This window comes from Apus apus, chromosome 11 (genome assembly GCF_020740795.1).
Source record: "Apus apus isolate bApuApu2 chromosome 11, bApuApu2.pri.cur, whole genome shotgun sequence".
NCBI classification, from domain to species: domain Eukaryota; kingdom Metazoa; phylum Chordata; class Aves; order Apodiformes; family Apodidae; genus Apus; species Apus apus.
In genome coordinates this window covers 18,192,954-18,219,889 of record NC_067292.1, presented here as the reverse complement: position 1 = coordinate 18,219,889, position 26,936 = coordinate 18,192,954, and positions in this window count along the sequence as shown.

Sequence of the window (26,936 nt, the reverse complement as noted above, 5' to 3'; positions counted from 1 at the left end):
TCTGTCACCTCAGGGCTGGCCCCTGCTGCCCTCCCGCAGACCCACCTTTCCACCCCAGTATCCCTGGTTTTCAGCAAAGCTTCAGCTCTCCCCCCCGCCCCCCGGCAGCAGATGAGGAGGCTGTTTCCAGCCGCCCGACCCGATGCACCAGAGATTGTCTCCACACTTGGGGCTTTTACTGATTTTTTTTTTTTTCCCCCCTCTTTTTCAGGTCTCACCACATGGAAGAGGATTTTTACGACCCGCATCCCGAGCCTGCGGAGCTGCAGGGCATGGAAAGCGACCGAAAGCCAGATATGGGTAAAACAGCCTTCAGTGTACACAAAACGCCAGTATCTGGCCTCAAAACCTGCCTTGGGGAAGGGAATGAAAGCAAAGGAGCAACCCCTGGGGACTGGTACCCACTGGTCCGAGCAGGGAGCCTGCTCCATGGGAGGAGGAGGAGGAGGAGGAGGAGGAGGAGGATGATCCCCTACCCGCTGACCTCAGCGACAGCTCGGCAGCACTGAGGCCAATTAGCGCAGATATAAATTGTCACCCCGTTCCTCTCCCGGCAAGGGTGGCCAGTGCCACCCCCTCCCCCTTCCCCCCGCACCCCTGCCTCCCGCGCCCCGGCTCCCCCCGGGGTGAAGCTGGAGGTGGTTAATGAGAGTCTCCCGGGGCTCTAATTACCGGGGCCACCAATTAGGCAGCGAGGTGCAGGGATGAGCGCCCCGCTGCTGTGAGGGGAGGGCTGGGTGCCCAGGGCTGCTCCCGCCCCTCCGCCTCTTCCAACAAGCGCTTTTGTCTCCCTGCTACTGGCTCAGACTCCTGCACGCACCCTGCCCCGGCTCCTGGGGGGCTTCATTAGCCTGTTCCCCCTCCAAAGGCCCAGCCTGCCCGCCCAGAGCCGTGGGATGGGAACAGCATCTTCCCCTCCATGCGGCAACGCTCCATTTAATAACGCTCTCCCAGTCTTCCCAGTATCAATCGTTGCCCCAAGCCCCGAGCCAGCAGCTCAACACCTGAAACCTGCCCATGGCTGGGGCAGCGGGAAGGCAAAGCAGCAAATCCAGAGGTGTCCATCACCCCCTCAGCTGGTGTCCGGGGCAGCATCTTTCCGGGGGGAGCGGCAGCACCGGCAGCCTGCAGCAGCCGGCTGGCAAAGCCGGGCACCCCCAGCGCCCTGGCAGGGCTCCTGCTCCCTCTGATGTGGATTCTTCGGTGTATAGTAAGGGTTGGCTCCCCGCTGTATCCCCCTGCCCAGGGCCCTGCTCCCCAGGAGGAAGAGGAGGGGGCACACGGAGGGACAAGCAGGCACAGCCAGAACAAACCGCGGCTGCTCAGCCAGGGAGGCTCCGCGGTCACGGCCGAGCTGCCGCTCATTAAACCGCCCGGCTAATTAAAGTGGAGCGCGGTGTCTGGCGGGCGGGTGGCAGCCCCGGCTGCGGCTGGGTGGGCTGGGGCCACCCAAAGCCACCGCGGTGGGTGCCGAGGCTGTCAGCACCCCGGGGAGCAGAGCAGCCTCCTCGCTGGCAAGGCAGGGGGGCCGGGGGATCCCCAGCACTGCCCTCGGGGGGTCACGCTGGGAGTGGGGACATCCAGGAGGGATGTCCTTGTCTGGAGGGGCTGGGGAGGTGTGACTCTGCACCGGAGCAATGGGTGAGCCGGGGCTGTGCAGGACAGGGGGCTGCAGCCCCTCGGGGATTTGCCCAGGGAGCTGATGGAGGATGCAGGGTGCTGGACCGGCTCTGGAGACCTGAGAGCACCTTCCAGTGCCTGAAGGGGCTCCAGGAAAGCTGGGGAGGGGCTTGGGACAAGGGCAAGGAGGGAGGGTGGGGGGAACGGTCCATCTTCTCTCCCCCCACATAAGACTAAACAAAATGCCTCTCAAGCCAGCAAAGCAAGAGGGGCGTCTTTTCACTGATTGAGCCAAGGACAGACTGGAACAGGCCTCTTGCTCTACCAGATAACTCCACAGCAGGAAGGACAGCATGAGGGCTACGATAACTGGCAGAAAAATGGACACTAGGTTAAAGATGCCTCTAACAGAGCACGTACCTGGCCAGTGCTAATTGGCTAATTTGAACCCCTCGAACGGTGATTTCTGATCTATAAAAGAGGGCAAGACCCGCAGGCCGGGGCTCTCTGCCTGACCGGGACCAGATCCTGCTGCAGCACCTGGACCTGCCTGGAACACCAGCCTCGCTGTCCGGGGACCCTGCCTGCCCAGCCTAAACCAAACCAGACCAAAGCAGGAGCTTGCCCAGCCTGCATTCACCACCCACTTCGGGACTAGAGCCGTGCTTGCCGCTGCTGCTGCTGCTGGGAGTGGTCGCCACGCGCTGCGGAAGGAGGGTAAATACACACACACACCCACACAGACCCACACACACACACCCCCACACCCACACCCACACCAACTTTCCTGCCAGGCTCAACTCCTACCCTTTCCCTCCATCGATTTTACACTCCTCCTCGCAGTGTGCCTTTAATAAGACCATAGCACCTGTGAATCCCTTCTCCAAGATACACCTAGAGGACCTCTCCTGAACCTTGATCCCTTAATTTGTGTTGACCCTTAATAAACCAATTCATTCGTAAACCACACCTTGGTCTCAGTAGCCATGTGTGAGCCTGGTGGGAGGGTGTTCTAACCTACCCTCTAAGACCCAGTCCCGCGGTGGCAGTTCCTCTGTGAGAGGTGAACGCCTCGTGTGACCCTCAGGCTCATTCCCAAACCTCTCCACACTGGGGGGGGGAAGTCACAGAAACATCCTGACAGCCGGGAGCCCCCCGATACCGGCCTGTGACAGAGGGGACAAGGGGGAATGGTTTAAACTGGAAGGGAGTGGATTTAGATCAGATCCTAGTAATAAATTCTTTGCTGTGAGGGTGGTGAGAGCCTGGCCCAGGTTGCCCAGGGAAGCTGTGGCTGCCCCATCCCTGGCAGTGTTGAAGGGCAGGTTGGATGGGGCTTGGAGCAACCTGGGCTGGTGGGAGGTGTCCCTGCCCGTGCAGGGGGTTGGATCTAGATGATCTTGAAGGTTCCTTCCAACCCAAGTTATCCCCTGATGCTATGGTCCTGCACCACCTTGGCCACAGCTTTTAATTTCCCAGCAGCTCAGCACCTGCTGAGGATGGTAACCCAGCTCTGCCTGCTCATCTCCCCTGGCACCAGCAGCATCTCCCCTCACAGGAGGAGGCTTTAGCTCACCCTTCGACCCCCTCTCCCAGCAAACCCCTGTAGATTGCAGCAGGGCAGGGGCACGGAGCTGACATGTGCCAGGGCAGGGACACCCCCAGGGTCCTTCTCACTGGCTGTTCCAAGCAGAGGAGCACCAGCAGTGGGTAAGCCTCTGGATGCTTCTGAGCTGGCATGAATGATGCTATTGGAGGCTGGCACAAGGGCTGGCATTGCCAAGCAGTGATTTTGCCATTGCCTAAAATCCACCAGGACAAAAAAAAAAAAAAAAAAAATTAAATTAAAAAAAATAAATTAAAAAAAGGAAAAAAAAATAAAAACAGAAAGAAAGAAACCCAGCTGGATTAATAATTCAGGCTGGCAAGAGAACAAACCCCTCCAGAATCCACCTTCCATTATGTGCCCACAAACCACATAAAATGGAAAAAGAAAGAACAACAAAAAAGCCCAACGACCTTGAGCCTCAGTGGTGGCCCCTGACGTGCAGGGCTGAGGGCACAGGGTGTGGGGATGGTCCCCTGGTGGGTCTGGTGCCCTCCTGCTGCCAGGATGGATGCCGGGGTGCAGGATGGGTGCTGGGGGTGCAGGATGCTGTGCTCAGGGGTGGCCAGACCACACAAAACACACCCTGGACTGCCCCGAGCCCTCCCTGCAAAAACCGGTGTGGCAAAAAAAATGTGCTAAATCCTCAAACTCAAACAAGGTTTGCCCACCACAAATTGCAGGGGAGATTGGGAAAGGAATTTGCTACCAGGAAAGCAGTGGCAGGCAGGCTGGATGTGAAACATTTGGGATGGAGCCCTCCAGGCACCTCATAGCACAAGCCTGGGGATGATTTCTCCAGCTGGGACAGGGCTGGGAGAGACGGTAGGAAATAATTATTACCATAAACAGGTAATTATAGCCCCTTTCCCCCCAAAAAAATCCCTTTGAAGGCTGTTTTCCCTCCCTGGGGAGCACAGCCACTCGCTGCCCCGCCCAGCAGTGTTGGGAACTCACTGGTTTCAGCAGGGAAGTGCCCAGCATTACCGTGGACCAGGGGACCCAGCTCCATCCTTCCCTGCTGCCTCTCTAACCAGGAAACCCTCAAGCTGGAGAAGCAACTGCAGTGGTTCATCCCCCTGCTCTCCCCCTTGCCTCTTTTATGTTGTTGTTGCAATGAGAAACGGCTCCAAGGAAGATTTCTGCTACCAGAAGTCTGGCTGGGAACTTAGGAAACGAGGGGAGGGGATAAATCCTGCTGCTGAGGCCTCCCTGCCCCACCTTCTCCCATGGAGGGAGGGAAATATTTTAAGACATTGCCCCAGGGAGCTGTGGCAGAGCACCTTAGAGAAGCCCCTGGGTTTTGGGGTGTCTCGCTGCATGTTGGCCAGGTTCCAGGTCAGGGAGCAAGGCCACCTCTAAAGCTCTGCCCTGTCCCCCAAAACCAAATCACTCCTGCAAGCCAAACAGCAGAGAAATGCAACGTAACCATTAAATGTGCTGTTACTCTGAGCCTGTGAGTGATGGTTCCTTTCTCTCCCCAGACAGATGGGAAGCTCTGGGACCTTCCCTTTCTCCCTCACTCCATTTTGCACCTGTAATAATAATATTAGTGTATTTTTGTGTGAACTGTCAGCACAGGGTGGCTCCAAGCACCACTTCAGCTACCAATTTCAGCTGCTGATTTGCTACTAAAAGCTCCCAGTGTTTCCTCAGGAAGGTGTTTCCCATGGAGGTGGGAAGGGAAAGGGGTGGGTGTGGGACAGGAGCCCTGCCCAGTCGCCGCAGCTGGGACTCAGGTGGAGCTCCTTTCATCTTCATCCTGCAAAATCTCTCCTGCCAGCCCAGTTTCCATCTCTCGTGGTTTCAGAGCTGGTAGCAGCACGGGGAGGGTCTTGCCTTGCAAAATAGGGTGGTGGGTGTGGGGTGACCAACCCTGCCTCCTTCACTTAAGTAGGATTATAAATTGAAATGTGCTCTAAAGATCCTGAGATAAAGCCAGGATGAAGGTTACATATCTCTGTTTCCCTCTCCTGTCCTTCTGCTGCAGTGTTGCTCCAGTAACCCCCCAAAAATCCCCCTTCCTCAGGGCAGAAAGGGGAAAATCTCCATAAGAACACCTTCCCCCCCAAAGTGGGGTGGCAGCCTGGCTCTCCAGGACTGTGTGCACAGCAGAGCAGGGCTCCAGCAGCTCGGCAAGAAGGGACTGGAATCCAATACCCTTGGACAACAGGGGAGTAAGCATTAATTGTGCTGTATTAACGAGCCAGCAGCTGGAAGGCAAAAGCTTTTAGCATCATGAGCTGCTGGGCAGCATCAGGGTGGAGACCCCACCAAACCCACAGGCTGGGAAAGCAGTAAAGCCCCCGCCGGCCAAAAATCAAAGTATATACATACATACATTTTAAAAAATAGCACAGGCCTTGTAATGCAAAAGCTGTATGTGGTTTGAAATCCCCAGCTTGGCTCATGCCAAAGGAATTTCCAAGCCTGGTTTAGATCTGATTCAGCAAAGCTTTTATAGCAGCACGGGGTGTGTGGTGGAGCCGGGGCTGTGGGAGCTGCTGGGATGTGATGGTCCCTGCCCAGGCTGGGCTCTCCTTAGGGAGCCCCCCAGGTAGGAGAGGTTGGCTTGTGAGATCAGGGCTGCTTTTTTTTTTTGCCCTCCAGCCTCAGTCTTACAGAAACCAGGGCTGGTGCCTTCAAGGGGAAGGTGGTGTGCAGCTCTTGTAGGTCTTGCCTCAGCTTCTGCACCAGGTGTCAGCACAGAAGGGTGCAGGACCAGGGCTCAGGGGTCACTGTGCTCCTCCTGGCTTCAAGAACTCACTGGCTGGGGGGTGAAGGAAAGGACTGTATGAGCACAACCCTTTTTAGCTACTGGAGAATCCCCGTGGTGAGCAGCTCCTCCAGGGACCAGACACATCCTCAGCCCTGCTCCACCTCTGGCGGCTGTGGCAGTGGGGGCAACCCCCCAGCTGTGAATAAGCCAGACAAAACAGAGGGGAATGGTGAAAATCGTGGTGTCCCAGTGCCAGGCACTGGAGACGATGGTTTCTGGAGGCAGAAAGAGGAAGAAAAATAAGTGTTGTGTCCAATTATCTCCCCTGTGAGTCACTCAGAGGGCTGAGTTGTTGTTTTTTTTTTTCCATGGCTAAGAGTTCCCAGAAACGGGTGAGCCATCTGTCTGGGGGTGTCTGTCTGGGGGTGTCTGTCTGGGGGTGTCTGTCTAGGGGTGGCTGTATGGGGGTTGCTGTCTAGGGGTGGCTGTCTGGGGGTGGCTGTCTGGGGGTGTCTGTCTAGGGGTGGCTGTCTGGGGGTGGCTGACCAGGGATGGATGAAGCAAAGCCAGCCATGCTCCAGGGGCTCTGTAGGTCCCCCCAGCCAGTGACAGCTCTAAAAGCTATAAAGGTGGGAAGTGGGGAGGGGAAGTCTGGGAGTACTCCCTGCACGTATCCCCAGGGATCTGGAGCCCCACAAAACCAGAGACACCCCTGCATCCTTCAGCACCCAACACCAGCTGCATTTAATCATCATTTTAAATAAACCTTCTGCCTACAGGGGTATGAGCAGAGGGACCACATGGACCATAAGCAGCTCCAGAGGTGGAGCTGGGAAGCAAATTTTCTGCTGGGTATTAGGGTACTTCCACCTACCCATGTATGGGGTGTCTGCAAGGAGCATCCCTCTCCATCCCAGCAGCCTGGACTCAGCTCCCTCTGCCTGGGAGGGGTTATCCAGGGACAACAGCATAGCCCCACAGCCTGGGGGGTTTCCTCATGGAGATGCCGCTGCTTTGATCAGGCTCTTCAGAAGCTTGTGAGCCTCTTCTGAAGCACTTTTCAGCCTAATTATTTTTCAAGATAAAAGGAAGAAACCCCCAAACTTTCCTCTTTGCTCCTCATTTTGACAGCAAAGGCTTCAGCTGGCTCAGCAGGGAGAGGATGCCTCATGGCCAGCAGCCCTGGCCAGGGGCTGTGTCCAGCTTCCCCGCAACACCAGTGTGTTCCAGCTCCCTGCTACCATTGCACCCTTTCCCTTGCTCCTTTTCCTAATTATATTTCATCTCCAGATTATTGTGGGACAATTGCATTAGGGAAGACAGCTCCAATCTGGCATTAAGGAGCACATCTCCCCAGCTGCAGGGCACCGAGGGCAGCCAGCCCCGCTGCGGCCCCGCTAATGGAGCTTACCGCAAGCACTCAGGGAAAGAGCTCTCACCACTTCGGCTAACACCCTCCTTTGCTTTGAGCACATCTTGAGTTTCTGAACCTCCTCCCTCCTTTCCGCACCTCCTCCCTCCTTTCTGAAACCTCTTCCCTCCTTGCCTGGAGTGCACCCGGGACGCTGGGGGTGTCAGGCAAGCAATGGGGCAGCATCGTTCCAGGCACGGCCCTCCTGTCTCTGTGGCCTGATCAGTTTACAGCACAGGCCCTTGTCCCAAGTCTCTCCTTCTAAAGAAGAGGGAGCATCCCCATCCCATCCAAGCGGGAACAAGCCCTGAGATCCTTTTGACTGGGAGCCAGGTCTTTCTTCACTACCTTGATCCTTTGAGCCGCCGCCGCCGTCTGCCTTGTGGTTCTTTATCAAAAGCTGCCTCGGAGCCCAGATAACCAGCAGCCAGGCTCCCAGCCTGGCACAGCAGCACCCAGATGTGCTGCAGAGATTAACCAGAGCTGCCTCTGCTCTGCCAAGAGCCCTCCCTGCACTGGCAGCACGTGTGTCACCCCCAGACTGAAGGCTTGCTTCAGGTGACAACGGTGCCACACGGCCACCGCCCCGGTGACAGGCTGCCCGTGGGGACAGCACTTCTGCCAGACACACGTGGGCCTCAGGGATGGGTCAAGCACCCCGTGCCTGGAGCTGAATCTGGAATATATTTTGGCTGCTGGATGGGCTTCTCTGTGTTGCAGATGGATTAGCTGTTGTCACAAGCCTTATGACAACTTCTCGTGTGAGCCTGGATGTGAAAATCTGAAAAGGATCCAAGAACAAACCCAAAGAATCCCTCCTGTTTCCGTGGAAAGGGCTGAGCAAAGGGCTGGGGTGTCCTTGAGGGCTCTGCACCAAGTGGGAAAAGCTCCCACAGGCAGAGCAGAGGCAAATCCCCACTTAATGTCCCCTGTTTGGAAATGGGAGAGACTGGGGGACTTGGGGATGGCCATGGCAGCAAGAACCAAGCTCTGGCTGCAGCTCTCCACACCAAAAAATACGATGATATTGGGTGGACGATGAGCTAAAGTGGTGGAGAAGAAGTCTTGGTGGAGAAGAACAGATGGAAATGCACTAAGATTACCCAGGGGCACCCAGCTGAGCTGCCACAGAGCTCTCTGCAAAACCAGGTGTCACCTTTCCAGCTGGGGAAACTGAGGCAGAAGCAGGCAGGGACTTGTCCTCCATCACCCCACAACCCCACCTTTTTCTGCTGATGCTCATGTCTACCACTCACCCTTTTAACTCTACCGGAGCCGATTCACACCCTTGGGTCCCACTGCAGCCAGCAATGCCAAGTGATAATGATTTATGATTATTACGATTACTCCTGCTATTATTATTGCTGCCGAGATAATCCCCTGTCAGAATACAAATGTGCCTCCCCTTCAGCCATGAGAGTGTCCTGCTTAATGATGTTTTCCTCTCACTGGTACCTTCAGCTCTGACATATCGAGCGTTAATGGCACCAGGAGAGCTTTGGCTGCTCTGCTCCTTCAGAAGACAGGTCATTATACCCTCAGCCATCCTGCTACCAGCCCTGCTCTTCCCTCCTCCTTTATTAAAGATTCCCCTTCCCTCGATTAAATTAACCACACGCTGAACGCCTGGCATGCGAGAGGGGGAGGGATGGATGGAGGGATGGATGGAGGGATGGATGTGGCCATTAGCTCCTCATCCCTCTGAAAAGGATGGGGGTAGGAGGGGGAAGAAAAAAAAACAACACATGAAGTACAGCATGGGCTGGGGTAATTGAATGAAAATTTAATGAGCACTTGCGAGAACACGCGCAGAGAAACGCGATCGATGGGAAAGTGATCTCCAGTTTTTAACACCAAATGGACTCGAGCTGGAGAAGTCATTCCCCTCCACCCGTGGCAGAAGGACCAGGAATGGCCCGCTGGCAAACCCGGGATTTGGAGGCAGGATTAATTAATTAATGCCTGGTTAATCATTTTGTAAATGAATACCCTGCCTGCAGGAACTGCCCCCTTTGCTGCGGGCGGAGCGGAGCAGCTGTCCTGGGAGAAGTAATTGTTGTTGACCACAGAAGAACACAGAAGTTGAGCTGCCCTTACCACCCACCTTTATGTCTCACCTAGGTGTAACTGGTTGGCACTAACCGGCTGGTTAAGTGCTGGGTGTGGGAAGTCCAACCCATGCAGCCATCCCATGGTGAGGATGAGGATGGTTCTGCTGCATCAGCAGCTCCTGCACGAGCCTCTCACCACTGGGGTCCAGCTTCCCCCATGCCCCACACACCAGAGACTCCATGGAGGGACGACCTTTCCTATTCCATAATTGCCTCCTGGCTGACCTCAGATACATCCCGGAGGGAGATTTCTGGAGGAGCACCATGCCAAGTTTGCAAAGAGCAGCATGCATCCCAGCCAGGTTTTCCCAGGGCTCCTCAGCCTGGATTTTCCAGGGAGCTCAGCCCAGCACCTTCCCCAGCTCAAAGCCTGGTCAGCAGCTTAGTCCTTGATGCAGATGTGATGCTTCTGCTCCTGGGGCTAAAGGCCTTCTTGCTGGTGCTCCCATGGAGGTCCTTGGAGCTGCTCCAGATTCAGCAAAATGGGTCAATAAAATCAATCTACCTGCAGAGAGGTGGGGGTTACAGAGCTCTGCCTGCTGCCATTGCAAAGTGCTTTTCATCCTCTCAATAAAAAGCAGGAGCTCGCACCAAAGCTGCAATTTATCCACCAAAGCAGCCCCCTCAAGGGGTCTGGGCAAGTGTGTGTGTCCCAGCCCCACAGCTGCTCCTTCCTGAAAACTGAGATCCTGCAACCTAAGGCCACTTCTCCACTTTTTATGACCACCTTTCAGAGAAGAAAGGGTTTGAGCAGCCAGGAGGCAGTGACCCAGCTGCCCCACAGTGGGGAGGAATGTCCCCATGTCCCCACATGCCCCTGGAGCACCATGGGGGGGGTCTTATCAGATACTCCCATGTCCACCCTGCCTGATCTACAGCCCACCCAAGATCTGCCATGCCTGGGAAGCTTTGGGTTCACCCCAGATGTCTGGAACAGGCTGTGGGGACCCCTGGGCACCCCTGGGCACCCCAACCCTCCCGCAGCTGCCCCGCACAAAGTGTCTCATTCTCAGCAGCTTCCAGCCTGGCTCTGCAGCAGTAAATATTGCAGTAGCTGTGGTGGGCCTGGGCTCCAGGCCCTCCTCCAGCTTGGCAGGCTCCTCTGGGCAGAAGAAACAGGGATTATAGGAGCAGCAAAGGGCAGAAAGCAGCCCCGGGGGGAGTGAGGAACACACGGGTGTGGAGCAGTTGCCAGGCAGCCATGGCTTATCTCCATCCTGCTTTCTAAGCTGAGAAGAAACCTTGTGCAACATGTGGCTTCCGTGGAGTTAACATTTGCCTCCTGGGAGAGGGACAGGAAAATAAAATAATAATAAAAAAAATATTATTTTTTTTTAAATAAAAATAAAGTGAGTTTTTAGACTGAAGCGTTTGGGAATCAAAGGCAAAAAAAGCTTCCAGCGTGGATCTGAGAAGGGCTTTTCCACTCCCAGGCAATGCTCTGGGGTTTTGCTGTGGTGATTTTGAAACTTTCTGGAATTTGTCGGGTTTTGTTTCTGCTTGCTGGGAAAGGTCACGGCTTCCCGGGCAGGGAGGGAGGGAGGGAGGGAGAGCTCTGCTTTCCAACACAGCCCTTTGCTCCCAGCCTGCCCTGGCGTTTGGGAGCCCAGCTCGCCTGCCATGGAGCCGTGGGGCAGAGGGAATCTGAGAAGATGAGACAGAGGCACGAATAGATCTCCCCACGATCAAACTCCCCACGTGAGGGCCAAAAATAGTGGGGGGGAAAAAAAAAATAAACCCGAGGTGGTCCTTCCAAAACTGCCTGGCTAAGTGAGTTCCTGGTCCTGACTCTGGCGTTTCCCCTCTGTTCCACACACAACAGGCCTTTTGTTAAATTTCACATCCTGAAAGAATTTAATAGCATTTTTTTTATTATTATTTTTAATCCATCACATGTGTTTTGTTTGGACTAATCGGACGGGGCTCTGCTCACAAGCAGCTCTTTTCCAGCCTCCCTAAATTTCTCATGACTTAACCTGTCGACAAGGACGCGCCGTGTTCGGCCCTCCTTAAACGAGCACCGTTAGGCACAGGAAGACCCTGCAGCTCCTCCATGGACCTGGGAGCAGACACAAGGAGGTCAGGGGGTTTTCCTGAGCTTGGGAGGAGAAGCAGAGCCTGGCTTGGGAGAGGAAGGCCAGCCCCTCTTTCTTTTGGAGGGGGCTTCAGGGCTGCTGGGCGGAGAACCTGGGCTTCTGTGAACCAGCAGCCCATGAAAATGGGATTTATTCTTTTTTCTTGGGGAAGAACAAGCATTCCCATCACCCAGCCCAAGGACTGAGCTTGGGGCTATGGGGGGGCAGGAGCACAAATGTCCCTTAATTGCCACGACTCGATCAAGCCTTGCAGGGGGGATGCAATGAACCCATCACTAGCCAAGGGCCGGGACGTGGCCACAAGACTTTCAAGCAGGGGCTTCACTTTCAGCCTGGGCTGCTCTCTCTGCTAAAAAAAGAAAAACACCCCAAAATAAAGGTGAAATGTCCTCTGGCTCTGCTGCTTTTCCAAGGAGCTTGGGCAGGAGAAGGGCCGGGGTGCTGGGCTGCAGAGCAAGCAGGAATTGCATCGGGAGGGATACAGAAGGAATTGGAGGGGGGGGGGGGGGGGTTTACAGAGGCATCGGAGGGGGGATTACAAAGGCATGGAGGGGGGTTACAAAAGCATGGGGGGGTTTACAAAGGCATGGGGGGGTTCACAAAGGCGTGGGGGGCTTGCAGAGGGATCAGGAGGGTCACAAAAGGCAGCGGGGGGCTCGCACCCCGCCTCCAGGCTGCTGCGCGCTGCAGATGCGCCTCTGGAGCACATCTGGATCCTCTAACGCTTCGGGCCGTGAAGACAAACGCGCCGACGAGAGCTCACACCCCCGTGAAGCCCCTTTTGTGTGCTCCCTCAGAAGTGCCCGGTTCCCGATCTGCGGATTGCCGCTCTTAATGAGCTCCAGACTTTGTTTTGCACATCAGATTCGTTTCCCGCCGGCTGCTCCGGGAGACACCCTCGCTCATCCCCGAGCCGGGAGCCGGCAGGGCTGGGCTGGCAGGGCAGCGTCCCCAGGCTGGATGGTGGCTTTCACGGGACAATAGCACAGCAGGAAATCCCACTTCAGACCCTCCTTGCTCAAGAAAAGCAGCAGCGAGGCGTGTTCCCCTGTGGCTACCCCTCGGGTGGGTCACTGTGCGCCCAGTTCTCCTGGGCTTTGAGTGGAGCTGGCAAGTTTTGAAGGGGCACCAGGTTGTCCCGGGATTGTTTCTACCCGCAGGTAATCCTTTGGTTTAAATCCAAGCCAGCAAATGCAGTTATCACAGCACATCATCTCCCAGGCAGGCTGCTTGTGAAGTGGGTGAGCTTTATAAAAAGACTTGTTTGGTTTTTTTTAAGCTGCTCGGCGACAAACAACCAGATTTTCCTCCTCCCAGCCTGGGGTGGTGGGTACAGGGGTGTCCTGGCCACAGGAGGACATGGCCCTGAAGGAGCTTGCTGGGTTTGGTGGCCAGTTGGGTTTTGGAGCATCGTGGGGAGTTGCCACTTGCAACCACCAGGGTCTGGAGGTCTCTGAAGCTTTGGTTTGGTCAAAATGTAAAGCCAGAGGCAGAATAAGCTCAAGTTTGGATTGCAACCCACGACAGGCCCTGGGACCCCTATTTCAAAGACGTTAGACCCAGCCAGGCCATCAGCACTCCTGGAAACATGCCTGCCAAAACGGGCAGGAGGTCGTGTCCCCCACCAGCAGCAAGGGGCAAAGCACAGGGGGCTTTTCCCATTTACCAGCCATTGAACAGAGCAGCTGCCTGAGACTTTTGGGAGGTCTGGAAGGCTGCCTTCACCTGGAGGCCCCACAGCGGTCACCTGGGGACAGCCAGTGGGTGTCCTGCATGTATTTATCCCCCTCCACAGAACGGCCCAAGCACCTTGTGCCAAACCACTGTGGCCCCCTCATTAAACCAACATCTGCCCTGGCGTGGCAGGGCCCGGAGACTGCCCGGTAGGTCAGCTCAGGGGGGTGGGTTCTGGGTTTGGCCTTTTCTTTTAAAAATTATTTAATTATTTTAATTTATTTTTTTTTTTTGGATACTGGAGTCAAAACGAATGGTCTGACAAATCCAGGCTTTGTGGCAGATTTGCAATCAAGCCCCAAACCGGATGAAAATTCTGGGCTGGGAGGAGTCCAAGGGCGTCGCGTTGCGCACGGATCGTGTTCAACTCCTGGATTTATTTTGTCCCCGGGCACTGGATCCCTTCAAACTGGCTCCGGGGCTGGGGCAGCACAAACCCCAACCACTCCCTGAGAATAAACCTGGCTGGATAAACTCTGAAGAACCGGGAGACAAACATCCCATTCACCAGCTCTCCTGGAAAAGCCGTCGGGATCAAAGCTGTTGCCAAAGCCACTGCACCAAAGGCATCTCTCTCTGGCACAGGGGGGGTGGGCAAGGATGAGCCAGGGGGGTCAGGGAGGAGATGGGGAGAAGATGGGAGCAGGATAGCTCAGCAGGGCTGTGGGTTTGCTGCGTGGCCGTGGGAAACCTCGTGGGGAACCCCTCACCCTGCTGCTAAACTCCAGGGGGGGAAATATCCCAGCCTGGTGCTTTGGCCCTTCGCCAGGAGGCAAGGACAGCAGGGCCGGGCAGTTTTGAGGACAAACTGAGGCTTTGTGTGTAAAAGTGAACTTTAGCATGGGGAGAAAAGGGAATGAAGAGCTGCTGGTGGGAAACAGAGAGGGGACTGAGGCTGCTTTGTGTCCCAGGCCTGCCCGGACGGGGCTGGGGACGTAACTGCTGGGAACATATTGCGGGAGAGTTGGAGAGAGATGAGTCGTGCTGGCTTGTTGTGGGACAAATCCCTGCTCAGCCCTTTTCCTGCTTTGCAGAGCAGAGCTCCCAGCCACGCTCCCCTGTGTCTGTGCACCCATCTGCACCCCTGCTCCTTTGTGCACCCCCATGCCCACTCACACTCCTGTGCCCATGCACCCCCCCCTGCACCCTGTTCAGCCCAGATCCCAAACTACTGCAGATCCAGACCTGGCCTAGTGCTATGCTGGTTAACACCCCCCCCCCCCCCAACTTAACAGCACCCCTTTTTAGAAGGAAAAAGTCACTTGTGCATGACTTGAGAGCTGTCCTGGTTGGTCCATCCTGGGCAGGAAGGGATGCAATCCAGGGGGGATGCTGCCAGGGATGCTGTGCTGCATCACTCACCAGCTCTGTCCCCTCTTGCAGTCTAAAAGAATAACTTCCTCAATCAAGGAGAAGCATCTCCGAAGGCATCCAACCCACCACTGCCTTTCCTACCAGAAAATCCCTGCTCAGGTGCAGCCTTGGTGGTGGAGCATCCCGTGGAGGAAGTGTGGGATCCAGATGCCAGGAGTAGCATCTTGGTTTGCTTTAAATATAAGGCACACGAAAAAGTCCAAGCGGGGACTATTTATTGATTTTAATGAAAATAATATGTTGCCTTGAATGAGGATGTTAATTAAAAGGCACCCGCTGCTGTTTATCACTGGCTGAGGCTCTGGCAGCAGTAAAGAGAGAAATGAGTTGAGTAGCTCCTGCCAAAACCTCCCTGCGGGGAAGGTGGATTGTGCCGGGAGCGGGATGCGGGGCTGGAGAGCATTCCTGCTCCTCTCTGCTCTGAAAATCAACTGCCTGGCAAATGGTACTGCTGGAAAAGGGGGGGCTAAAGCTGCCGGTGCAGCCCCCCCCCCAGCCCTGCTCCACCCAGCCCAGGCACTGGCAGAGCATGGGTGGGGGCAAATCCAGCCCCAGCTTCCCTGTCGACTGAGTAACTTCACACAATAGCACCCTTTAGAGAGCGAGATTTTTGTTTTGTTTTTCTTCTCCTCGTTATGCATGAGACCACTACACAGACAAAGAGGCACCATGCGCATCCAAACTTGCTGCATCTTGCCTGGAGGCAGCAAATTTAAAAGCAAAATTGAATTCTTAAGGCCCCGTGGAAAGTCACTGAACCTGCCACGCAAGGTCTGCTGGCACCGAGGCAGGGACGCCAAATAAAAACCCCTGGGTGAATGCTGTGTTTTCCTGATACAGATCCAGCACGCCAAGGCACTGGGCTCAGAAGTCAGGTAGGGCTTCTGAAGGTTTTTTTTTCTTCCTTGTGTGTGTGGAAAAGAAAGATGATTTCAGCTTGTGGAGCATCCTGTTCACTGGCTGGTGGTTCCACTTCATGCTGGCTCGCTGGGGTTTCTGCTCTTCCCCCATTTCTGGCCCCACACGGCACCTCCTCCCTCTGCAAAACCCTCTGCAGGGTTTGGAGGGTTTGTGAGATGTTTTTTCCCTCCAGCCCTCAGCAACCCCTGAGCATCACCCTCGCTTTCCTCCTCCCAAGTCACTTTCCAAGGAGCAGCAGTGGGGTCAAACGCTGCTCCTGGTGCCAGAAGCAGGGTCTGCTCCCACCCCTTGAAGAACTTTGATTTCCTTCCAGCTCTCCTTTTTCCCCATTTTCTGTGATCAACTGACTCACTCCAAAAAAACCCCAACTTCCCCTGGGGGAAGGGGCTGTTTGAGCACAGCACCAGGCTCCTCAGCCACCCACCGAAGGGCTCCCAGCCCCACACATCCCAGCTCTCTCCAGGATCATGAGCTGAAGCTGAGGACCCTGAAATCTAAAGAGAAACCCCATTGGGCTGCTTCATTAACTAATAACCTATTCAGAGTGCTTCTGTGGGCTCTGGCCTACTTAATCTGGGGCTTGGGGCTAAAAGCAATGTCAAAGCCAAGACCAACCCATTACAGGAGGTAATTCCTATAATTTTCTATTAGATTACTGGTAGGAGATGTTCAGAAGCCTTCCAGAGGCTTTGGAAGTAGCTGAGCTTTTTTTAATGTTCACATTTTGAGCATTCATTCTCTCTTTTTGGGGGTTACCCTGTGTCCCCATCATGCACAGGGGAGACAGGGGCAGGCGGGGACGTGCCCAACGTGCCCGTGCAAAGGTGGAGCCAGGGTCTGCCCCTTCTAAGCATAAACGGTGCTTGGGGGACTTTGCAGCCAACAACTAGACATGTTTACTCATGTATCCGCCAAAGGGGCCTCCCCAGACTCTGGGTAAACAACATTAAGATCCATCTTTCCTCTAGAGAGACATCCCAGGGCAGATCCTGACCTCCCCTAGGACCTACGTTCCTTCAGCCGGTGGCAGCGGGATGCCCAGCTCTTGGCCCATCAGATGGTGGCAAGTTTGTGTGGATGGAGAAGAAAGAGAGAGCTCAGCCGTTCACCTGTATCAACCTCCTTTCTTGCCAGGCCCAACCACATCAAAAGGCCCGTGGGGATTACTCAAAACCTGAGTGGAGCTGTGGTGGGTGGGCAGGGCTTGGCAGGGCAGGTCTCACAGCCTGCCCGAAAACAAACCCATTGAAACACTGGGTTAGAAAATGGCTGGGTTGCTTTGGGTTGGGTTTTTTTTTCCTTAATGCAGTTTGGTTTGTTGGTTTTGTGTGTTTTGTTTTTTCTTTTTTTTGTTTTTCTTTTTTTTCCCCCCCCCCTGGGCCTGCAAGCTGAAGGTTGAGTCATCCCCCAGCTTTCCTCAATGAAAGATCTAAAGCGCTTTAAACAGACACACACACACACACACACACACACACACACACAAGGAAAAAAAAAAGACAAACCAAAACACGCCTGTTGTTTTAATCACGGCTGGGTTTCACAAGACATAGCTGGTCTGGGCTGTGATGCAACCAGCCCTCTTCTTCCAAGTCACACACGCTGATTTTTATGGTTCTTCTGAGATCCTCCACCGGGCTGGAGAAGCTGCTCTGCATGGACCCCTTGGGATCTGCTGTCCCAGACATCTGGGAGCACATAATGACACGATGTGATAAGCAGGGCTTCTTGCCTCCTTTTGCTCCTTTCTAGCACTGAACAAGGCAGTTGCTACTCTCATTTAGACAAGCAGCCATTGCCATCGTTGCAAGGCTGGGACCTGCAGCCATGGGGATCTCTGATAGAAACCAAACCCAGATCTTCACCTGGGGCTAAAATCCAGCCAGAGAGCAGGGCACACCATGGAGCCAGCAAGGTTTTCCTGCTCTGGGAGTGAAAAATGCAGCAGTGCTGGGCTGTGGGGCTTGCTGCTGAGCCTGCAAGGGCAGGCAGAGCCTGGCAGAAGCAGAAGGATGCTGGAGCAAAGGGCAGAGCTGTTTTCTCCTGCAGCAGTTAAACCCTGGCAGCTCCATATGCAGAGCTGTTGCTCTTCTTTCCCCTCCACCCTTGCATTCAATGCAAAAAAGAGAGCTCATAACTCTGCCCCATTTTTCCCCCCCCCCTCTTCCAAAAAGAAAAAAAGTCCCCTCCCCAAATTGTGGGGTGAGTGGGTGTATTTACGAACTGAGAGAACATCAACCACAATGTTATTTATAAGTTTGTGTTTTTTGACAAGCACCTCCGGCTTTTCCATGGTATAAACCAGCCGTTGGGTTGTGTTCTGCTGCACGTTTGGGTTTTTGATCTGAAGGTGGCATTTCCATCGCTGGGAAACACCTGGAGAAGGTTTGTGTCCCATGGAAAATCAGGCTGGGCTCTTCCCATCTGTCATCAGGATCCTTTGCCATGTGTTCTCATTTAGGAATGAGTTCTCTTCTTTTTGGCCAGACAGGAAAAGTGCTTGGAAAACATCACAGGCAGGAGTGACCCGTGGAACCTTTTCCCTCCTCCCCTGAACTCCATGTCTCCTGGGGGAAACAGGGCACCTGGATAATGTAGGAACCTCTGTTATGTGCTTGATGTTAGCTTGGATTTGTCCCCTGAGCTTTCAGGGAACCAACACTGATCATCCAAAAGGAGTGTGAGCTGCCCAGTTAGCTCCAGTGGGCAGCAGCTCCAGAAGCTGCTGGGAAGTGTGGAGCCTCACCAGCCCCCCTGGTTGGCCTGGAGCTCTTACACCACAGAATTGTTCCCACCTTCTCTGAGAAATCATAGGATCATAGAATGCCAGGTTGGAAAGGACCTCAAGGATCCAGTGCTTCTAGGTAGGAACACAGTTTAGATCAGATGACCCAGCACCCTCTCAAGTGGAGTCTTTAAAGTGTTCAGTGCTGGGGAATCCACCACTTCCCTGGGAAATGTAAGTTTCCAATGTCTCCAAACACCAGCTCTTAAAGTCTGCCTCTCTACAGTGCATGGAAAAGGAAGCCCTGGATTTAGTAGGAAAAATTTACATTACAAAAAAATGTCAAAGCTGCTTATTTCATGATGTGTATTGTCCAGATGATGCCTTTCTTTCCAACACGAGGCTCACTCTGCTCACAAGGGCACCCACTTCCCTCTAGAGCTGGGGCTTCCCATACTCAAAGGGAAAATCAACCCCTGAACCCTCCCTGGGGGATGTGCAGCCCCCCAGGGGCATCCCCTCGGGGGTCCTGTGGGCAGGCAGCCTGGCAGGGAGTCTCTCAGCACCCCCTGGGGCCACATCCAGCTCCCCAAGGGATCTACAACAGCCCCATTTTACAGACTGAGGCTAAAGTGGATGAGGTGGGAAGGGACAGGAGGAGGTGGCAAGGGGCCAGGGTCCCTTTGGGAACAGGGTGACCCCCTTCCAGCCCTGGGAAACAGCGTGGGGAAGAGCTGGTCCCAGGCACCTGTGGAGTCCCACACCTGAGCAGCATCTGGCAGTTGCCCACAGGACTATAAAAGCCTGCAGCCAGGTTCAGGTTGTGCTTACAGGAGTGTTTGTGGTGCTGCTGTGAAGGGAAAGGGGCTTGTGCTGCTGATTTCAGGCTGAAGAGTTTCTTGAGCCTCTGCAGAAAGGGAAGAAATGCTCCAAAACAGGTAAATATGAAGAGGTGGGGTGATGCTGCTTCTTGAGGTTCTGCTCTGTAGGCCTGGGTGTTGAAGCAAGGAGCATGGAGGTGTTCAAACAAGAGTGTCTCCTGGAACAAAAAAAAAGCAGTTTGGGTTCTCAGCAACTGCAGGAGTCACTGATGGATCTTCTCTCTGGTCCAGAAGCTTGGAGGTAGTGACAGAGCTGTTTGAGGAGCCCCTGGGGTCTGTGTGGGGAGACTTTACTGGGAGCTAAATGTACCTCTGCCCTGTAGTGCTTTAGAAACGTGTTGTTTGCAAGGCTGAGCAGGGCCTGGAAGCTTGAGTGCAAGAGTGTTTGTTTGTGTGTGTATGGGAAGGTTTTGAAACCAGAGGGCAACTCTTCCCTGGCTGGTATCACCTGGTGCTGAGCCAAAGGCTTTGAGAGAAGCTTTGGTGGAAAGAATAAAAGGTGCTGCATGGAAAGGGTGGGGTGAAAGCTCTTGGTCCTGAACTCACCACGGGAGCAAACTCTCAGCTGAGTTTTGTGGGGGTTTTGAGAGTTGCAAACCCTGAGGGTTATCAAACACCTTCTCAAACTCCCCTCCTGCCCTGGAGGAGGAGCAGGAACACATCTTCCTCTTCATGTGGTGAGCCACGTGTGCTGCTGCACCACAAGCTCCGAGTGGCACTGAGCTGGGTGAACGTGGCCTTGCAGGAAGGCTGTTTTACAGCAAGGTAGGAGACTCAAGAGCATATACATCTGTATGTTCTCTCTTACTAGACATGGTAGCTGTTGCAGATGGCTCCCCATGTGTGCTCCTGGGTGCTCTGAGACAGGGGGACTGCTACAGGAGGGTTTTTCTTGGAGGGGCTGAGGGCAAACATGTTAGATATTCCCCTGCCTGGCTGTTGGGGAGTCAGTCCAGCTTGCCCCTTGCATGCTGGAAATGGAAGAGAGCTGGCTGAGGTTCTGCTTGGCCCCAGCACTGGCTGCATGTGGCTGGTGCATCCAGGAGGAGGGTGCAGCAGCTCAGGAGAGGGTCCTTGCTTGGACCGCAGCCCACCGGGTGCCCGAGAGGGATGTGGTCACTGCTGGCTGAAAGAAACCCACTGGAAGGGCTGAGGAGGACCAGGCAGCACTAGCCATGGTTACCTTTGATGTCAGGCCTTGATTAGAATGCAACACCCACAGCAGCAGGAAGGCCAGGAACTGTGGTAGTAGATCTGGAGAGCGATCCTGGCTCCCTGCATAGCTGCTTGTGCCTGCTGGGAGCTGCTCCTGGCAGCCCAGTGCACCGCCAAAAGGGTCCTGGTCCCACCTGGGCACGGCCACTGGTGTGGCCAGCCAGGGCTGGGTGCTGCTGCCTGGGCTTGGTTAGTGCTTCCTCTGCTGTGCTGGCACCTTCCTAGAAAGCATGAGGCTTTCCCAGTGGGGCTAAGCTGTTTGCAGTGCAAATCCTGTGCAGAGCTGGCACGGGAACCAAGCGTGAACCGAGGGAGCGTGGTGGCCTGAGGCAAGTGGCTGAGTGCTGGGCAGCTCGTGACTTGAGTGTGGGGCCACCCCCACCCCCCCATTCATCCCCAGGTGCCCGAAAGCAGGTGGGGAGGCTTGGAAAGCACCAGGAGGAATGTCCTGGGTTCCCCCAGCCAGGACCTCCTCCTAATTTAAAGCAGGCCAAAATGATGGGAGCATTGGGATCCTGCCCAGTGCCCTCCCAGAGGGACAGGAGCTGCTGGGAAGTCCTTGCCCTGGGCAGGGAAGAAATGCAGGACCTGGTGTGTTGGCCTGATGCCACCAGAGGTTCCTCCTCAGCTGGCTGTGTCCCAGCTGGGGTCAGGCAGGAGCAGTGGTGGCCGGGGCACACGGGCAGGTCCCTCCCTGCTGCTGGCACGGCTGGGTGCGAAGGCAGAAGAGGAAGCAGGAGGGGTATTTGCATGCCATGGATACACCCTGCCCCAACCAAATTACCAGCAGATGAGCAGAGGCACACCTCCTGCCTCTTCCCTGACTTCTGGCAGCAGAAGCAGGGAGGGGAAGGTGAGGGGGAGTAGGGGAGGGAAGCAGCAAACGTGGCCATTATACATGCAAATCCAGCACCTTCTGGTCCTGCAGCGCTTTCCCTCTGGGCACCCCGGTGTCTTTTCCCACCCCTGATGAACCAGTCATTCCACACATTTTGGGGTGCAAAGGGCCTGGTGGGAAGAAGGGCAGCTCATGCCATCCCTTCCCAGCTGTGGGTGCCAGCAGTGCTGGCCTCTCCATCCCTGTGCCTCCCCAGCCCCAGGGCAGAGTTGGTGCCCACACCTGCCTGCCCGCCCGGGCACCCTGGGGCTGACGGGCCCCTTGGGAGGCACAACTCAGCCCTGCTACTTCTGGCTTGAGGTCAATCCTGTCAGAGAGGGCTGAGGTTTGCCTGTCCCTGCAAATCGGGAGCAAACCTGCTGAGCAACTTTGGTGTTAGAAGAGCTAGCCCAGGGTGAAGCTGTGGGAGAGCAGGATGGGTCCGTCTGCAGCTCCTCCGGAAAAGGCTCCGTAACGAAGCAGCAAATTGGAGACAACAGCCCTCACGTCTGACCCCAGACAGTTGTTTTCAGCAGAGAGGGCTGGGGAGGCAATTAATAACATTTAAACGAAAGAAGTAATAATGATAATAAAGCAATCCTGTATCTAGAAATTCTTCTGAGGGCCAGAGCCCTGACAGAAAGATCTATGCTTTAGCGTTGCTGTCAGAGTAAATGACCCTCCTGAGAAGGATTTTTTGAGGCTCTTTCTGCCCCACTGGACATAATTTAAGAAATGCATCACCGCTAAAAATCACTAATTTTAGCCAGCAGATGAGTTGTAAAGGGTCATGTTTTTTTTTCCTCACATGCTGGAAGGACAGGGGATGTATTAGAGAGCTGCAATGTGAACAGTAGTTTCTGATTAGAAGAGAAACCTCGTCAGCGTTTCTCCAATTAGGCATGGGCATCAAGTTCCCCAGCACGCAGAGGGGCTGTTAGCAAACCTTCCTTTCCTCTGCTGGGAGCAGGGGAGAGGGCTGAGGAAACACAGCCCAGCTCTTCAGAGCTGCTGTGAAGTTTCTCAGCAAGAGCCAATTTTTCAGCTCCAGCTGTCAGAGCACTCCAGCCCTGCTGCCAAGGGAACCCCTCGAAAAAAAGAAGAAAAGAGGGTGGTTTTCATGTCTCCTTCCAGGCCCTGCCCTTGCAGAGGAGCTGTGGAGTGCTGGTTTTGCTGTGACATGGATGCTCATCCCCGGAGACACGAACCCAGACCACCAAATTCATTTTGCAGAGACCACCAAACGGCCATCTGAGATCAATTAGCTTGTCATTACTCATCCCCCATCAGATCTGAACTGCTGACCTAGAGTGAAAGTCCATCTATTTCTCTCCCAGCATTGTGCAGACCCATCCAGCTATCTAATGAGAGGAGCTCCCTCTGTAAACCACGCTGAGGAGGTCGTGCTCTGGCTGTCCCTTGCCTGCTCTGATTAGCTTGAGCCCCAGGGCCAAGCTGAGCTGAGCCTGACAAAGAGGTAGGATCCTCTGGGGCACCCAGCTCTGTGACAACAGGCTGCTGACTGGAGGAGAATGGCTCCCCAGTTAGTGACAATTTCAAACAGTTTTAGAACTGGAAATGCCCTTTTAACTCCACATTTGAATGGTTGCTTTGTTATTTTAAACTGCTATTCATAACTAGTTAGTAGTTGAAATTATTTATTGGAGATACTAAATATGCAATCTGGAGGCAGTATTTATTGGGCTGTCTGTATTGAAAGTTTATTATTTAGATGAGGATATTTAACATGGAAGGAGAGACAACCCTTTTAATTAAGGGAGCACAAACTTAACTGAGGCATTTGCTGCCTGCAAAGGCTGTAATTATTGCACATGATTCAATTCTTCGTTTAAATCTAAAAGATTCACAACCTCTTTCCTCATTTATATTTATGTGTTCTTGCATATCTGTTTTCTGGTAGTCAGTGGGGATACATACATTAGTCTGAACTTGGAATTGCTTCGGGAGGCCTGGGAAGGCACCAGGGGAGAGTTTTTACACCGTTTGGGAGAGTTACTCCAACTTGCCAGAGGTCTGGCATGTGCAGGTGCAGTGAGTGTCTCATTGTATGGACTTGAGAACAGGCTGGACCAGCAGCTCTCTGCTCCCATAGAAGGTTTCAACCCCCTTGTCTCAGCCCCCAGCCCTGCAGGAGATGGTCTCCAGCAGTAGCCCCTAAAAGAGCTCAGGCTGTAAATCATTCCCTCCATGCCACTCAACTCAGGGCTTCTGCTGGGTCAGGACCTCCAAAGAGCAAGATGCTGCCAGCATCTCTGGGGCTTTTGCTCCTGTTTTCCTGGTGTTGGAAAAGTGGTTGAGGGTACCATCCTGCTTGAGGACATCTTTGTGACAGCAGCTGGCACAGGCAGACCTCTGGCATGACCCTTCAGCCATGGCTATGTTCCTCTGAGCACAACTGCCAGGCTTGCTTACAATTCACTGGTGTTACTACTGTTTAATTTTTCATCCTAAATATAGAGCAGATGTTTTTCCCTTGGAGTGATGGAGAATATTATGGTAAGTGCCCTCAAGAGAGTCATAGCTATCAGGGAAGCATGTCCCAGTGGGTAATTCTGCATTTGTCTCAAGCTTCCTCACTTTGGTGAGGGTGGGGTCCACTGTTGGGCCCCTTTGTGACTATTTGAATTGGAAATACCCAAATACCAGCACAACATGAAGGATGAGGCCAGTTTGGTGTTAGTGCTGCATGGTAGAAACCCAAAAAGTGCTTTGGAAAAATGTGGCTCAACCTGAATTTTGGTACAAAAAGAAAGCTTTTTGGAAATGGCCACAGCTTGGAAAATAGTTGGGCCTCTTAAAAAAATCCTAGAGTCAATAAAACCTGTACATGATTAAGACTCTGTTTTCTTTGCTCAACTTTGAAATTCCAAATAAATCAATGCCTCTATGGAATTACTCAATTGACACAAATTTGTTCCACCTAAAATGAAAAGTAAGCCTGAGAAAGCAATAGGAAGTTGTTAATTCATCACTGCCTGCCTTCCTCTGGTATGTATTTTTCCTAATCAAAATGCAACTTGATATTCAATCCAAAGAAAACATTTCAGAGTCCATCAAATGCCACAAAGCCTCCAAAAGTTTTCTAAATCTGATAGCAAGAAAACCTCGTCCATCTTAAGTCACTAATATATGCTGTGGAAAGATAAATGGAAGGTTCAGTTTTAGCACAGTTGCAGCAACCTGTAACTGATGGCCTTTCCACAAGATTCATGAGCTGATGGAACAGCAGTGGAGGGACATTTCAATAGACTGTGTTACAGTCTTGGATTTCAGTGTTTAAACAAGCAGGAAAAAAAAATCTCCCAGCCTTGATTGGGAGCAAATCTCAAGCACAAGCTCGAGGCTCACTCAGGTCAGTCAATGGCTTTTAGGCACATGCTGAATAAATGTTTTGAACCAGGGGAGTACTGGTGAGCACTGGTTGTTGGAAACATGTTGGCAAGGTAAGGAAGCAGCTGCTCTTGATCTAGTGTTTCTGCCTTTACGGGTTGGGGTAGAGCTGTGCTTGACAAGCCAACCCTCTGGGGCTGGGACAGCACATCTTGTAAGAAGATCCCACGTGAGTCATGAAACTTTGGAAGAACAATGAGGCTGAAGCTTCTGTCTTGCTGCTGTGTGCTAGGTAGGTGTGTGTGTGTGTCTTGCTTGCAGCAGGAGTGGAAAAGTTGTCCTTTCTTCAGCTCCAGGCCATCAGCAGCTGGAGCACCTCCTGCCCCAGGTGGCTGTGGTAATAATAGCTGCTGCTGGCTCAGTGCCCCTAGAAACTGTGATGGTTTTTTTGGAACTGGCAACTGCTCACAGGTGCTCAGCACTGTCTGTAAGTTAGGGGTTCACTGGCAGACAAACTGCTGGGGTTACTTCTCTTAGCAAAGGCTTTCTGGGCTTTAAAGGAGAAGCAGGATCTCAAAAAGGGTATTTAAATAGTTTCTAAGTAGCATAACAAAAAGTGCAGGCAAGTAAAGGTGGGACCACGGCCTCTGTGAGAGGCCAAGAGTTTCTGAAGCACTCGGTGAAATAAGGACAGGGCAAGGGTGCATTGGAGAAGTTTGGTGCTAAACTGCTTTTACAAAGCTATAAGCAAACAGTTGGTGGGAATACAACTAACTGCTCCAGGAGAGAGAGAGGCTGTGACTCGAGGTCTTTGAATTGCAGTTGCTGCTTTGCTGTAACCTGTTTCATGCAGCCGAGCAGGAGCATGGACTGCCCCTCAGATTCCTTAGCTCTGCTCTCAGGATTTGGGGTAATTTTTAAATTGTCTCTAATGTGTTTTCTGGAGTCTTTGAAGAGAAAGCAGGATGAAAAAAATAAATAAATAAAAAAAGTTAGTCCTTTGTGGAACTGCTAATGATGACGAAGTGCTGAGTTTTGGTCTTCTTTTAATCTTTCAGCAGTCATGTGTTCCCTGGCTACATATGTTTTCTTAGAGAGAAGCATAATCAGCTTTGCATCCTGCATTGCCACGAGCACTTCCTCTTCGGTTCAAAGGCAGCGGCAGAGGAATGGAGATGGTGAGACCCAGCTTATGTCCATATTCATGCACACCTCTGCTCTGACTGTGCTTTAAATGCAGCCTCTTGTGCATTTTTAACTCAGGATCCTGTTTTCTCACTTCTTTCCTTGGAAGAAAGGTCTTGTTTGTCATGAAATACCAGCGTTTGAGAAACAAAGTGGAGGAGGAGGAGGATGGTGCTTTCCAGCAGCATGTTCAACAACCTCCATCCCTGCTCAGGACTGCAGGTAGTCATCCCAGGTACTCAGTTCTGCCTATGTAAGCATAAAAAACCAGGTGGATTACAGGCACCTTCAGAGAAAAATTGCCTTTCAAAGCACTTTGCACACCCTTCACTTGGAGCAGCATAAAGCTGGTGAGCAAGAAGTTCCCAGGCAACAAGTTCAACCTCCTGGGCTTCTCTTAGGTCACCTTATTCCTCCATGTAGTCCTAGTGATCAATGCTGGGAAACAGACCCACAGGAGAGCTCTTCTGGGACTTTCTGTACTCCTGTGCCTGGGTGGGGACAGTAGTGGTGTGTGGCTTTGACACAGAGCCCTGGTTACCTGAAGAGCAGACTGATTCAACCAGCTTTAAATTTAGCCTGCTCAAAACTAACTGGGTGACTGCAGCTAATTGGGTTTTAAATGATGAGGGATGTTTTTTTTCAGTGGATAGAAAGAGGAGGCTTTTCCCAGCTTTGTGGCTATTGGGGTGTGTCTGTGTAGAAGTTGCCTCCTGGAGACATTTTTGGATATCTACACCTTCTACTACAGGAGATAAAACTCCAGCCTTGAACAGCTTAGTACAGAAAACCCACTGAAATCCAGCCTGTCGCAGCCAAGGTGTAAAATGTGGTGGGTGACACACCTTGGAACAGGGAGAGGTGTACCTTAAAGCTCTGCTCGGAAATGCTTTATCAGCAACTCTTACATGAAAGTTTAAGTGCTTGAATTACTATCTTCTGCTGAGAACAATTTCCCTGGTTGTTGTCTCGCCCCCTCTCAGCTGAGCAGTAGCTCTCCTTGGGCAGAGAGAAACAGGTCTGCCTTGACAACTTACTAACTGGGAAGGAGCTGCAAAGTAATGGTTAGTTCAGCTTGTTTTCTCCCTCAACCTGTGAGTTACCTCGGAGGTG